Here is an 11,817-nt window from a genome sequence, read left to right on the forward strand (position 1 = left end):
AGCAGTCTTCTGGCTGTGTTTGGATTAAAATGACAGTAAACTGCATCCAGAGTCACTAGCTGCAGAGACTGTCCACTGAAAACAGGTTTTGTGTTTACTTTGTGTGTGTGTGTGTGTGTGTGTGTGCGCGCGTGCGCTTGTGTTTTACCAAGTGATACAAGAAAGAGCCAAAAGGAACACACCCCCAAAAGGGCCTTTTTGGTGGGCTGGGGCTGCCCCTCAAACCATAGCTGTTTGCTCAGCCCACTCTTAAGGCCAGCCCTGGCTGACTCTGAAAACAAGACATGCAGAGAAGGCCCCAAAAGTTCTCTGAAATCCTTGGCTGGACGGATAGCAGCAGGATAAGGCCAAAGGGCTCCTCCCATCAATCCTGAAGCTTGGGACCCACCCAAAACTGCTTCAGGAATTCCAGTGGGTTCCAAGTAATCCTATCCAGGGAATTACTGAGAGGCCTCACCAGTGCAGCTCCTGTCCTTTCAAAGGGACCCAAAGGAGGTCAGGGCTGCAGTGGAGGTTCAGGTCTATCTAGGCTCAGGGCTCCCCTGGCAGAAGAGATGCTTAAGAGAGAGTATCTTGGTATATCAGGGATAAACCTTGAGAACACTCTGCTAGCTGAAAGAAGCCTGTCACCAGGGACCACACACATATTGTATGCTTACTTTATATGAAATGTCAACAGAAAATAGATCAGTTGGTTGCCAGGGGCTGAATGGGGTCGGGGAGAGCAGGTTGGGAAGAAACGGGGAGTTACTGCTAACAGGTATGGAATGTCTTTCTGGAGTGATAAAAATGTTCTAAAATTGTGGTGATGGTTGCACAACTCTGCGAATATGCTAAAAACCACAGGACTAGACACTTGCATGGTATACGAATTATATCACAATAAAGCTATTTTTAAAAAAATACTATGCTGAAGTCTGTCTTACAGTAACCACACTATTGGGGCCACATTAAAGGAAACCCATCCAAGGTGCTTTTTCAGAACAGCCAAAAATCCAAGTGCTATCCATTCATTCATTCACTAATTCATTCACTCATTCTAAATTTACCAGCGAGTCTCAGTGCGCGGAACGGGGCCACCTTGTCAGAAATAGAACACCAGTTCTGCTCATGACACCCAGCTTACGCCAGTTTGTTGGATTTGAGTAGAGCCTCTTTGTCACGAAACGAGGACGTGCCCCGCCCCTTGGTCCTCTGTAGGTGAAGAACCCCAGAGCCTTTAACAGAGGAGCTTCAAAAAAACTGGTTTTCATTTCTGCTCCCCACAGAACCATTAAAGTCTTATTCCCATATTTCATTGTTCCTGCCCCCTCCCATCTCCTCCAGCTGCTCCCAGCAGCGGACTCTCAGAAACTTCCAGAAGGGAGTCCAAAATTTCCAAAGGGAATGGGGCTCTCAGAAGGAAATCTAGACCCCTGTGAGAAATGTACACAAGTTCTATTTGGGGGCTTTTCCTTAAGGACAAAGCCAAAGCCCGCACCTAAAATGGGGCGATGCCTGGTCAATCCTGAGCTCGCGCGCCAGAGGGCGTGTTTCCCACAGAGGACCCAAGAATCCTACTCAGAAATCGGAGTGCCTGTGGCCTGGACTTGCAGGCGGCTTCCAGAACCTCACCCAGGACTGAGGCCCCTCCAGTGACCCCACGCGGGCTCCTCTTGGCCTGGTCCTAACCTGTCTTGCCTGTGCGTACTGCACGCCAAAGCTCGGTTCCACCAGATGCATCCTCCCCCGGACGCTGCGTACTAGGAGGCTTGAGACAGGGAGAGGTCCAGGGGCACAAAATGGGGGAAGGCGAGGGGTGGAAGAGGCAAGGCGGAGAGGACCCTCCAATACCACAGCCTAGTGGTGCACCTTAAAGCCGCACCCTACTGCGTCCAGAAACCTAAAGCAAAACGCGCGAAGCATCCGGGTTTCTTGACGCAGAGACGTCGAAGCCTATCTCCCGCCAACATCTTCCAGCAATGCGCTCTGCCTGGCTGTCCTCTTTGCGTCTAGCGCCTGGTCCCCTGCGCTAATCTGTGGCAGTACCAAGGAGTGGCTGGGTGAGTTGTCCCCCATGATCTCCATCGACTGCTCTCGAGAGAGAGACTCCAAATACAATGTATATAAAAACAGCGTGCTTTCTTTTTAGATACAGCCCTCCAAGACAAATTCCTAAGCCTCTCTCTCACCAGATCGCCACCTTTACTAAGTTAAGCCCCTTCTACTTGGAAATGCTGGTATCACCACGGTCTCGCCGCCAGACCCGCTTCCTCCTTGCGCGCGCTCACAGCACCCAAGTACAGGGAAAAGCTCTCGGGAGCAACACAAGGCATCATCACGGTCTTGCATTCGTATCACGCAGCGTCTCCAATCTCCCCGCGCAGTGACCCCTGCGAGGAGGCATCAGGGTGCACCGTCCCATCCCACCCCAGAGGTCCCCGGACCATCCAGGGCGCGCGCGTGGAGAAGGGCCAAGGAATTGCATTGAGTCTGCAGGTGGCTCTCCCTCTTCACTTTTCCTTCCTCACGAATAAACTTTTCACGGCCGACCCAAAGAAGGACAGAGAAAGATGGGGACTGACCTGTGCAGCGCAAGGTTCCAGCCCAGGTTGGGGACCTCTAGGTGCCTAGGGAAGATCCAGGTTCCGCCGCGAGTTGGTTCTTGACGGCCCACGGCTCTTGCTTGCTTACCCCCTTGCGCCCCTTTAATTAGCCTCTCTCTCTCTCCCCCTCTCCCTCTCCCTCCCGCTCTCCCGCTCCCACTCCCCGCTGCCTGGGGCTGCCTTCTCCTCCCCAGCGCTCCCCTCCTGCTGGGCGCCTAGGATCAGATAGGAGACCAGGAAGGCCAGTCGGCGGCCAATTATAGAGCGGAAGGTGGCCGCGGGGGCGGAGGTTGGGGAGGTGGGAGGCAGGCCTTAGTCCCCCACTTTATCTCCTCCTCCTCCCTCCACCCCCGCCCCACGGAAGATGTTCTGAGTAGCCCGCCCCGCGTCGCGTTCGTGCTCCCGCAGACCTGGAGTCCGCCCCAGGTGCGCAGCGGAGTGTCTTGCGCTGGGAAAGAGCCGCTTTTGCTCCTCCACTCCGACCTAGGCTAGTGTGGGGCTGCTAACCCGGGCCCTGCGGTCTCTTCCGAAGGCCAGGAGCCCCTCGGTACGCAGGTGTTGTGCGCCCACTTCCTCATTCCCAAAGTCCAGCCTCGCTTTCCCGTGTTGAGGACCCTGCGCTCGGGGGCCCGTACCCACTGTTAAGGGGGACCCTTCCTCCTCTCCTCGCCCTTCTTTTCTGAACAATTCTGAACAAAGGCTATACAACGCCAGAGCAGTGATGTTAAAACTTTAGCGTGCGAGGTAACGACCTCGGGGTGCTGAAATTGACAGTTTCGTAGATTTAAAAGAAAGAATATTGGCAGTTTCCTGTGGCTGGACTTTTCAACCTGCAGATCCCCACTCGCAGAGATGCTGATTCAACAGGTTTAGGCTGAGGCCAGAGACTCAGCATGTGTCAAACAGCCTGCTGGTTCTGATCCATGCAGGTCGCCCTCCTAGAGGCTCTACCCTGCGGTGTGAAGCACAGGAGGCGGGCCAGAGCCCCGCGCTCGGTCTCTGGCGACTGGCCCTGAACCCCTGTGAGCCCCCTTAGAAATTCATCATGGTTACCCATTTTTGAATCATGCAAACAACCTCTCCCCCCATCCCCCGCGGCGTTCTTTACTGTCCAGCTTGTTATGTGAACCCAAATGTTGAGGAGGGAAGTATAGAAACTGAGAATTTAGCAAGAATTCGTTTTTGTGAGAAAATACTTCCATACCTTGGAAAATTGAAAAGAGAGTATTTCGCCACGTTAAAGGGTGATGATGGGGAGAAGAGAAAGGCAAGTGGTACTCTTAAAAGGTTCCTGAACCTGCTTCCATCAGGCCCAGCTGAGAATCCAGAAAGAGAGGCTGTGGCGTTTGAAACCTTTCCGGGGAGGTGGGAGGGGCGCGGCGGGGAGAGCCTTCCGACATAACCGTCCCTACCGTTGTTAGTCACCTACTCTGCTTTCCCGGAATTTGCGTGGTGCTTGCATGCTCTTGCCCATGCTCTGAACTTCCCCGCTGGTCCTGCGCTTAGAGTAGAAAGGGTCCACCGGTCCCTTTCCAAGTTGGCCTCGGCCCGGCCGCAGGGCAGGGTCCCAGCAAGGCGCCGTTTTGCTTCTGCGCTTCACTGAATGCAATTCTCAGGGGTCCGGCAGCCCGTGCAGCTTTTTTGGAGACAGGCTCTAAGCCCAAGGGCTTCAGAGGCGGTACTGCAAGGATGCGAGCGCCACCTGGTGTCTATGCTGGGGAGTTGGGATAGGGCGGGAACTGGAAAGTCCCCATCCACCCTAGATTGATACACAGGGACCAGAATTCCTGAAACGCAGTTTTATTCCTGGAGACAACTACCGCTTGGGTTGGATCTCCATTTCTCTGCTCCCCATGCAAGTGCCCACTACCCTCATACTCTGTTCTTCCTCTCACTAATAAAATCTGTTCTTACGTCCTTCATTTCTACCAAAATGTTAATGACTAGTCTAAACTTAGCTTTTCACCTAATTCCCTTAGGGGAGGTAGTGGCATGTTAGCACAAAGTTTTAGGCCAAAAGGGAGAAAAGGTATTGATGATGGAATTATACAGAATTGGAAATGAGGAATCAGATGATTTTTTAATGTGAAATATGTGTCCAAAAATCTATATACAGCAAATAAAGAAGCATATTTGTTCAACAAAAATCTTAAACCATAATGTATATTGATCTTGTAATGCTATAAAATTTTTTCTTTAAATTCGAACTCATCCTTCCTTTCTCTCTTTAACTTTTGACTTCTTGCATTTCACTTTCAATGTCGATAAACTTCAGTTAATGTTGGATCTGAATGGCTGGTTTCAATCAGTTTTCCATTAAGTTGCCATTGTATGTGAATTTCCAGCCCTTTCAAGGGAATGTTTATTCAACATTTATTTAGGTCAGCCCTTGGAGTCTAGTAGAGTATTGAAAACTGAATTATCAAAACAAGACTGGAAGATCCCACTCATGGTCTCCCCCCTCAAGCTAGAAAAAATTACATCTGGGGCTTTTCCAAAGATCTCCCAAAATTCCAGCTTCTCATGGCAATTGATTCCAGAACTCAACAACTCTTCCTAGAGTCTCATCCTGAGTTCATGACATGACGGTGATCTCATGTCTCTGGAAGCCCTCCACGCACACACCCTGTCGTTTCTGTCCTGTCGGCCCCTTGAAACCTTTCAAGAAGACTTTGAACTCGAACTTGAATCAAACGGGGTCTGCTCCCTTGCTTGTGTCACTCTGGTGAACTTATTTTGCCTGTCTGAGCCTAACTCCTCAAGTATAAGTAGAAGGTAATTATAGCTCAGGGGAGGGTCATGCAGATTAAATGGCAGATATGTTTATGGACCTAATCCATAATAAATAATAAATGGCAGCCAAACTGGGACTATCACCCTTCTGCCCATTATAGCTATACTGTCTTCAGCAGCCACTTACAGAAAATTATCTCTGCAATGTTTCTCAGCAGAGGTGCTATTGACATTTTGGGTAGAACAGCATGACTGCCCCAGCCACTAAAACATTAATCATTCCTGACCCCATCACCAAATTCCAGTAGCACCCTCCTCATCTCTTAGTTATTGTGAAAACCTAAATACCACCATGCGTTTCCTCATACGCTCTGTAGCAAACCGTAGTTTCCAGCATCATTAGTTATTCGCACTTCTACTCCGACTCCTCTGTAACAGCCAACTGCGGTTTTTCCACAGCCCAGCATCCATCCATTCCCCCTTCTTTTGGTAACAGAGGATTCATACTCAGCCAGTAGGCAGGCACCAGCTAAAACCTATGAGCAATAACCATGGCCTCGGCCCCAGTTCCCATGTCCCCCACCCTTGAGACTCAAAGTATTTGCCCTGATCTTGCAACAAGCTCAGCGGGTAACAAAAGGTTAACCGCCAACACAGCAGGGAACCTTCAGGATCCTCCCCTATAGTCAAGGGCTGATGTACCTTCTAATTGATCGATGACCCTGACTTACCAGCTGTTAAGTACTCTGTGCCTCAGCTCTGAGTTCTTCCTTTTAGGAAGTTGCCTCCACGCCATCGGACGCAGTGGTAGCGGGGCCGTCATTCAGAGCGCTTTTATCCTCTAGCCAAGTGTGGGCATGAACTCTAAACTAGACCAACCAGCTACTCTCTCTGGAAAATGTGAGAATAAAGTGGTAAGATGCAAGGACAGAAAAAAAGAGTGTTTGCTGAACTTTTATCTCAGTTCACCCTAGCAGTGAGGCCTGAAGGAACAATGAATATCTCCTTATACCTAGACATAACCTAATATCCAGCAGAAACACACCAGTACAACCGTGCCAGTTGTTAAATAGCGAACACTTTCATACCGGTTGGTAATAGCTGACTCCCCACAGCCCTGAACGTCCTCTCCACCATCCCCTGCCAGGACCACTATCCAGAGAGGATCTCCCTTTGATCCAACCATTGGAGAGTTAATCTTTGTGCTCTGGTCTGAATGCGTGTGTCTCCCCGCAAAAATATTGGAACCCTGCCCCACAAAAGTGGTGATATTAGGAGGTGGACCTTTGGGAGGTGCTGAGATCATCAGAACTCTATGAATGGCACTTTATAGAAAAAAAAAAGGCCCTAGAAATCCTTAGCCCCCTCTACCACGTGAGAACACGACAAATTTGGCACCTGGAAAAAAGCTTTCACCCACCTTGAGCCCAGGTTTCCAGCCTCCAGAACTATGAGAAATAAATCTCTCCAAAACTATGAGAAATAAATTTCTATGAGAAATAAATCCCAGTTGGTGGTATTTTTTTATAGGAGCCCAAACAGACTAAGACACCCTACGTCAGCCGAGGGTCTTTAGGTCCCTGCTTGAGTGTGGCATGTAGCATCTCTTCCACCCGGGCTGTGCCTGTGCCATCTGGCTGTTTGACCTTTTGATCATCAGTCCTGCCTATAGCTCCGGAACAGCTTTGGTTCCTGTCTTTCCTGAGCTTCTGTCGCAGTTCTGTGCACTCCCCATTTGGGCCAAATGTGATTTTTTTTTCCCCACTAACCAAAGAACCCCACGTGAGTCAGTCTTCATTTTCCCAATCCTGAAGCTGAGACAAAGACATGAGAGAACTCGTCCAGGCCTCCCGAGAGAGGACTACCAGCAGAGTCAATGCTAAGTGCAAGGTCTTGCCCCCCAGGCCGGAGCTTTCCCCACTGGTGACTGACCCCTGTTTGAACAACAGCAGCCAAACCTCCTATGCTTGGTTAGGGTTTTCACCTCACGAAGTGCATTTCAGTACACCCTTCTGTTTTAGTATGTCGGCACTCCAGAGGTTAAAATCGCATCGTCTCATGCTGTCTTTCGTGTTGCTGGAGTTCCCCCTTCTCTTCACAGGCACCTCTCTCTGGTGTTCTTGAACCGGGATGAAGACCTTCCTCATCTTCTTGGCTCCATGGTCCAGATCAAAGTCAGGCCGGTTAAAGAAGCCAAGTGTTTCGTGTGTGACAGCGCCCTGTCAGTGGACGCGCATTGCATAAAAGGTTCTGTTCATAACAAAACAGGGCCAGAGCAGGCCTAAGTGATTATATATGCGTGCTAACCCCTTCACCTTACGGATGAAAAAACTGTCCAAAGCTCCAAAGAATCAGTGGCAAATATTACTAGATTAAATATCATCTGAAAATAAGCCAAGATTCTTTCCAATAATGATAATACCATAAACAAGAAGAGGAACCATTGTTGAGAGTCTTTTAGATACCAGACATTTTGGCAAAGCTCACATGGACTGGACAATTTTAATTTTAAAAGGATTATTTTATTAAAGTGATTCGTATATGTAATTTTAAAATTCAGATGATACCGAGAGCTTGTTTTAAAAAATTATCTTCCTCTCCAGAAGTAACCACTTTTGACTCTTTTAGCAGTTTTTTCCTGACATTTTCAAATCTCTGCATTTCTAAATAAAATACATGTATTGCTATGTGTTCATTAATGAGTTGAAACATCATTCATGTATTTTCTCTTATGGTGGAAGAGGATGTAGTTCTTTTAGGTTGCCAACCCCTCTTCTCCTCTTCGACTTTCTCGTTGTGGTTCGATTCCATTTGGGGGGTTAATTTCATATTCAGCATTTCTATTCATATGCTACATAAATATTATTCATCTAAAAGCATCAAAATGTACTGATTAGTTTCCCATTCTACTTTTAGATTTTCCCGAAGTGAATAATGACTTTGCTTTTTAATTTGCTTCATTCGCTCTTTGCTTTTGCTAATCTTTCTGACTGCTACTTCGAATAACATGTCAGTACAATCTTTCATAAGGTCACTTATCTCAAGTAAAAAAAAATTTAAGCACTTCTCTGGGCAGGTTTCCCTTTGTACTCACTACTCAGTTGTCATCCTGGCCTTTGCTTTTCTGCTGTACTTGGAATTCCCTCTGCCTTTGTCCAAGATTGGCTTTCCTGTTTCCTGAAGATCATGTCTTCTTTCTTAGTACATTCTCTTGTTTTGGTACAGTACATCCTCCAGGAGTTTCTCTTGGTTGGAGAGATGGTTTGACAGTAGCAGCCACAGCGATGACAGCTCTCAACACTTTACCTCTTGAGTCCCGCTGCTCCAGGTTGGATGGCTGCCCTCTATCCCTGAAGCACATTTACTTTTCTGGGGGTTCTCTCCATTCCTCTCCTGTGCTCGAGATCCTGTTTTCAATTTTGCACCTCTTCCTAGATCAGTTTTTACTCTCCTGTTTTCATGAAGGACATCCTCTAGTGGTATCCCAAGATAGGTGTGTGGGGAGGGAGAAATACATTTTTGAAATTTTGCTGGTCTTTACCCTCGAATTTTATTACTAGTTTAGCTGTGCATAGACTTCCAGCTTTAAATAATTTTTCTTCAAAGTTTTGAGGGCATCGCCACCTTATTTCTTGCTTCCGGCATTGCTGTTATGAGGAAGAAGCCATTCTGACTCTTGGTCAATTCCATCCAGGCAGAACTTTCCTTTTCTTCCTTTGAACTCTTACAGTAATTATTGTCTATTTTTTGCAAAAAAAAAAAGTACATATTACTTTGAAAGAGCTTTTCTATTGCCGTCAGCTCTGGTTGATATTTAATATATCTCTTTCTTACCTGCCTAGGTAGATGGGTGCTTCCTGGGAGGCCATTTAATAGTAGTTGAGAACATGGATTCTGCACAGAGTTCTGGCACCACTGCTAACCTTCAGTACGGTACTGAACCTCTTTGTTCCTGTTTTCTAATGTGTGAAATAGAAATGGTAAAAATATCTACCTCATGGGCATGTCATGAATATTAAATGAATTAACCCATCAAATCTAATCGATCCACTGAAGCCCTTAGAATAATGTCAGGCGCCCAGGAAGGTCTCATTGTTAGCTGATATTCATTGTGTCACATGCTCTTTGTATCCTCTACTTTTTTTGTTCCATCTTTCTGTACATCAAGGTCCTAATATATACATATATATGCACATGTGAACATTTTACTCAACTGCAAGGAGGCATCGTGATCCATAAGAGAAGTGAGAAAGATGGGTGCAGTTGAGGGAGGAGCTCAGACAGGTGGCTGGGTCCAGATAGTATAAAGCTTGTAGGCCAAGACTTTAGAACTGAGTAAAGTCCGCAGTGTGAGAAAGGGAAATCTAAACATGAGTAATCTGATTGGATTTAACCACCAATAGGATCACTGAAGTACCCAGAGCTGTCTCTCTCATTTGCTTCCCTCATCTGAAAATCTTGTTTTTGAGAGTAATAAGAATTTTTACAATATCCATTTTTTTCTTCCAAAGTTTCCTGAAATAAACTATCTTGTATGATCCCCACCACAAACCTACAGTTACAGAAAAAGCACATAGTATCATTCATTGAGAAAGATAAATGGAGGCATGAAGAAATGCAATAAGAGACTTCCTGTAGGCAGAGTCCCAGGAAGCACTAACGCTTCAGGATGGGGTTCGACTTGCTAAATAATGAATTCTCTAGATTTCTCAAAACACCACAAAACACTTCCATTTAGAAACCCAGAGGAGAATCCTGAATCCTAAAGTGTTAGATATATTCCTCGCCTGGAGGCAACCTGCGTGGGGCCCCAGACTTAAACTGGGGGGAGAAAGGCTGACAAAATTCAACTCAATCCAAACCTCCTGGGACATGAACTCGCCAAGTCTGATCTGTCAGCACTTATGATAATGAAGTCATTTATGACAGCCTGTGACGATAGAACTAAAAAAGATTTTAAAATCTTTTCGTACGGGACAAAAATGCATTTTCATCTAAGAGGTTTCAAATCAATGATCAAAATAAACGTATCCTGATCTTTGAAATAAGTAGATGTAGCATGATCGATTTACTGCTAGGATGCAACTTACATTCATTTATAACACTATAAGAGCTTTTAGTAATTTTATTTAGTACTTAAACCCAATCATGTCCAGAGGAAGCAAAAATTCTGTGAGTGAGACTCTGAAATTCTGGTAAACCTGAAGAATGTCTCAGAAAGTAGTTTCCTTTAAAAATTATGAATATAGTTTATACATTTGAACTTCATAATTTAAATTACTATTGGTCCTCCCCAAGTCTGTAGAGCTAGCTGAGAGAAAAGAATGGGCTTGGATGGCCTTACACAGTCTTTCCTTTTTATCTAATTTTATGATACATGCAAGTGGAATTCTCCTGGAGTCTCAAGTGTATTCTTTTTGTTTTCCCAGACTTTTTTCATTATATAATAGCAGCTGCTTTTATGCACAGTTGGTCTTGTTGGGGTGGCATTTTCTTGCACATTTGCCCAGAAAAGGGTGTATTATCCTGTCCTCGGAGCTCATAGTCTTTTGATTCCCATTCTAAATTTCTGTCTTTATACTTCTCTAACCAATTCTAGAAAGATCCATTAACAAGATAGACTCTAAAAGAGTCAAAAGCTGTAAGAGTCTTCATCTGGAGTTAGTTAAATGAGGTAGTGGGAGTAAAAAAAATGAGAAGTCATTCCAGCCAGGGAACACTTACAAAATAATGGAATCATCACTGGAACGGATCTGGGGGATTATCGCCTCTAGTTTCTGCTTCCAGGGAAAACATCATCTCAGACATTTCAATTCCTCAAACTACCTTCAAACTTTTGAAAGGCTTCTTTGAAGGAGAACTACCCTCATCTGGTCCCTTTCTACTGACAGCCTCATTTGGGGAGAAAGTCTTTCATTTCTAGAAACCAGTAGCTCTACAGAAGCTAGAAGTATATATCCAAGTGATTTTGCCCAGAGGGCAAAGGAAAAAATGTGTATGGGTTTGGGTGGGGGTGGAGAGAGAGAGAGAGAACATTAAATCAAAGCTGATAAATTGTAAAAGATACTCAAATGGCTTTGAAAAAAACTAACACTATTCATCATTCTTGCTTAATACTGAAATGCTTCAATTCAGATTCAAATGATTTTTAAAACATTTTAAAAATATTTTTAACCAAATAATTCATGTTCATTATGGAAAACTATAAAAGAAGAAATAAAAGAAGAAGAATCGCCCCAAATTCAACCTCCTCGAAACAGCCACTGTTCACTGTTAAACAAAACTATTTTCCCTGTATATAAGGATCTCTGAATATGTCAGGATTATATTTCGTTTTACAATTTTGAAACTCTTCTTACTGACCATTACACCACCATCTTTCCATGTTTATAAATACATATCTACATCATAATTTTAGTTAATTTTAAATGTATTTTATGTTTTAAAAATCACCTTAGACACTCAAGTCTTGTGGAGGTCAGACATCCTGGGTACTCTT

The 11,817-nt window shown here is 45.5% G+C and overlaps 1 protein-coding gene and 1 long non-coding RNA gene across 6 annotated transcripts in view; one reads left to right on the plus strand and one right to left on the minus strand.

Annotated features, from left to right (window-relative positions):
• COL14A1 (collagen type XIV alpha 1 chain) overlaps positions 1–4,177 on the minus strand; it is a 188,165-nt gene extending 183,988 nt beyond the window's left edge. For 3 of the 5 annotated variants that reach the window (XM_039854044.1, XM_039854041.1, XM_039854045.1), the window contains exon 1: positions 2,565–2,745. The gene's annotated coding sequence lies outside the window, so the exon portion shown is untranslated. Of the gene's footprint in view, positions 1–2,564; positions 2,746–4,014 lie in introns of those variants that run through there. The other 2 variants (XM_039854043.1, XM_039854042.1) reach the window with 2 other exon arrangements.
• Positions 1,559–8,017, plus strand: LOC120595705 (uncharacterized). Its single transcript, XR_005651002.1, has 2 exons — positions 1,559–2,042; positions 7,420–8,017. It is a non-coding gene; the product is annotated as an uncharacterized LOC120595705 (long non-coding RNA).
• The last annotated feature ends 3,800 nt before the right edge of the window (positions 8,018–11,817 follow it).

Source organism: Pteropus medius, unplaced genomic scaffold, assembly GCF_902729225.1.
Source record: "Pteropus medius unplaced genomic scaffold, Ma_sr-lr_union100, whole genome shotgun sequence".
NCBI lineage: Eukaryota > Metazoa > Chordata > Mammalia > Chiroptera > Pteropodidae > Pteropus > Pteropus medius.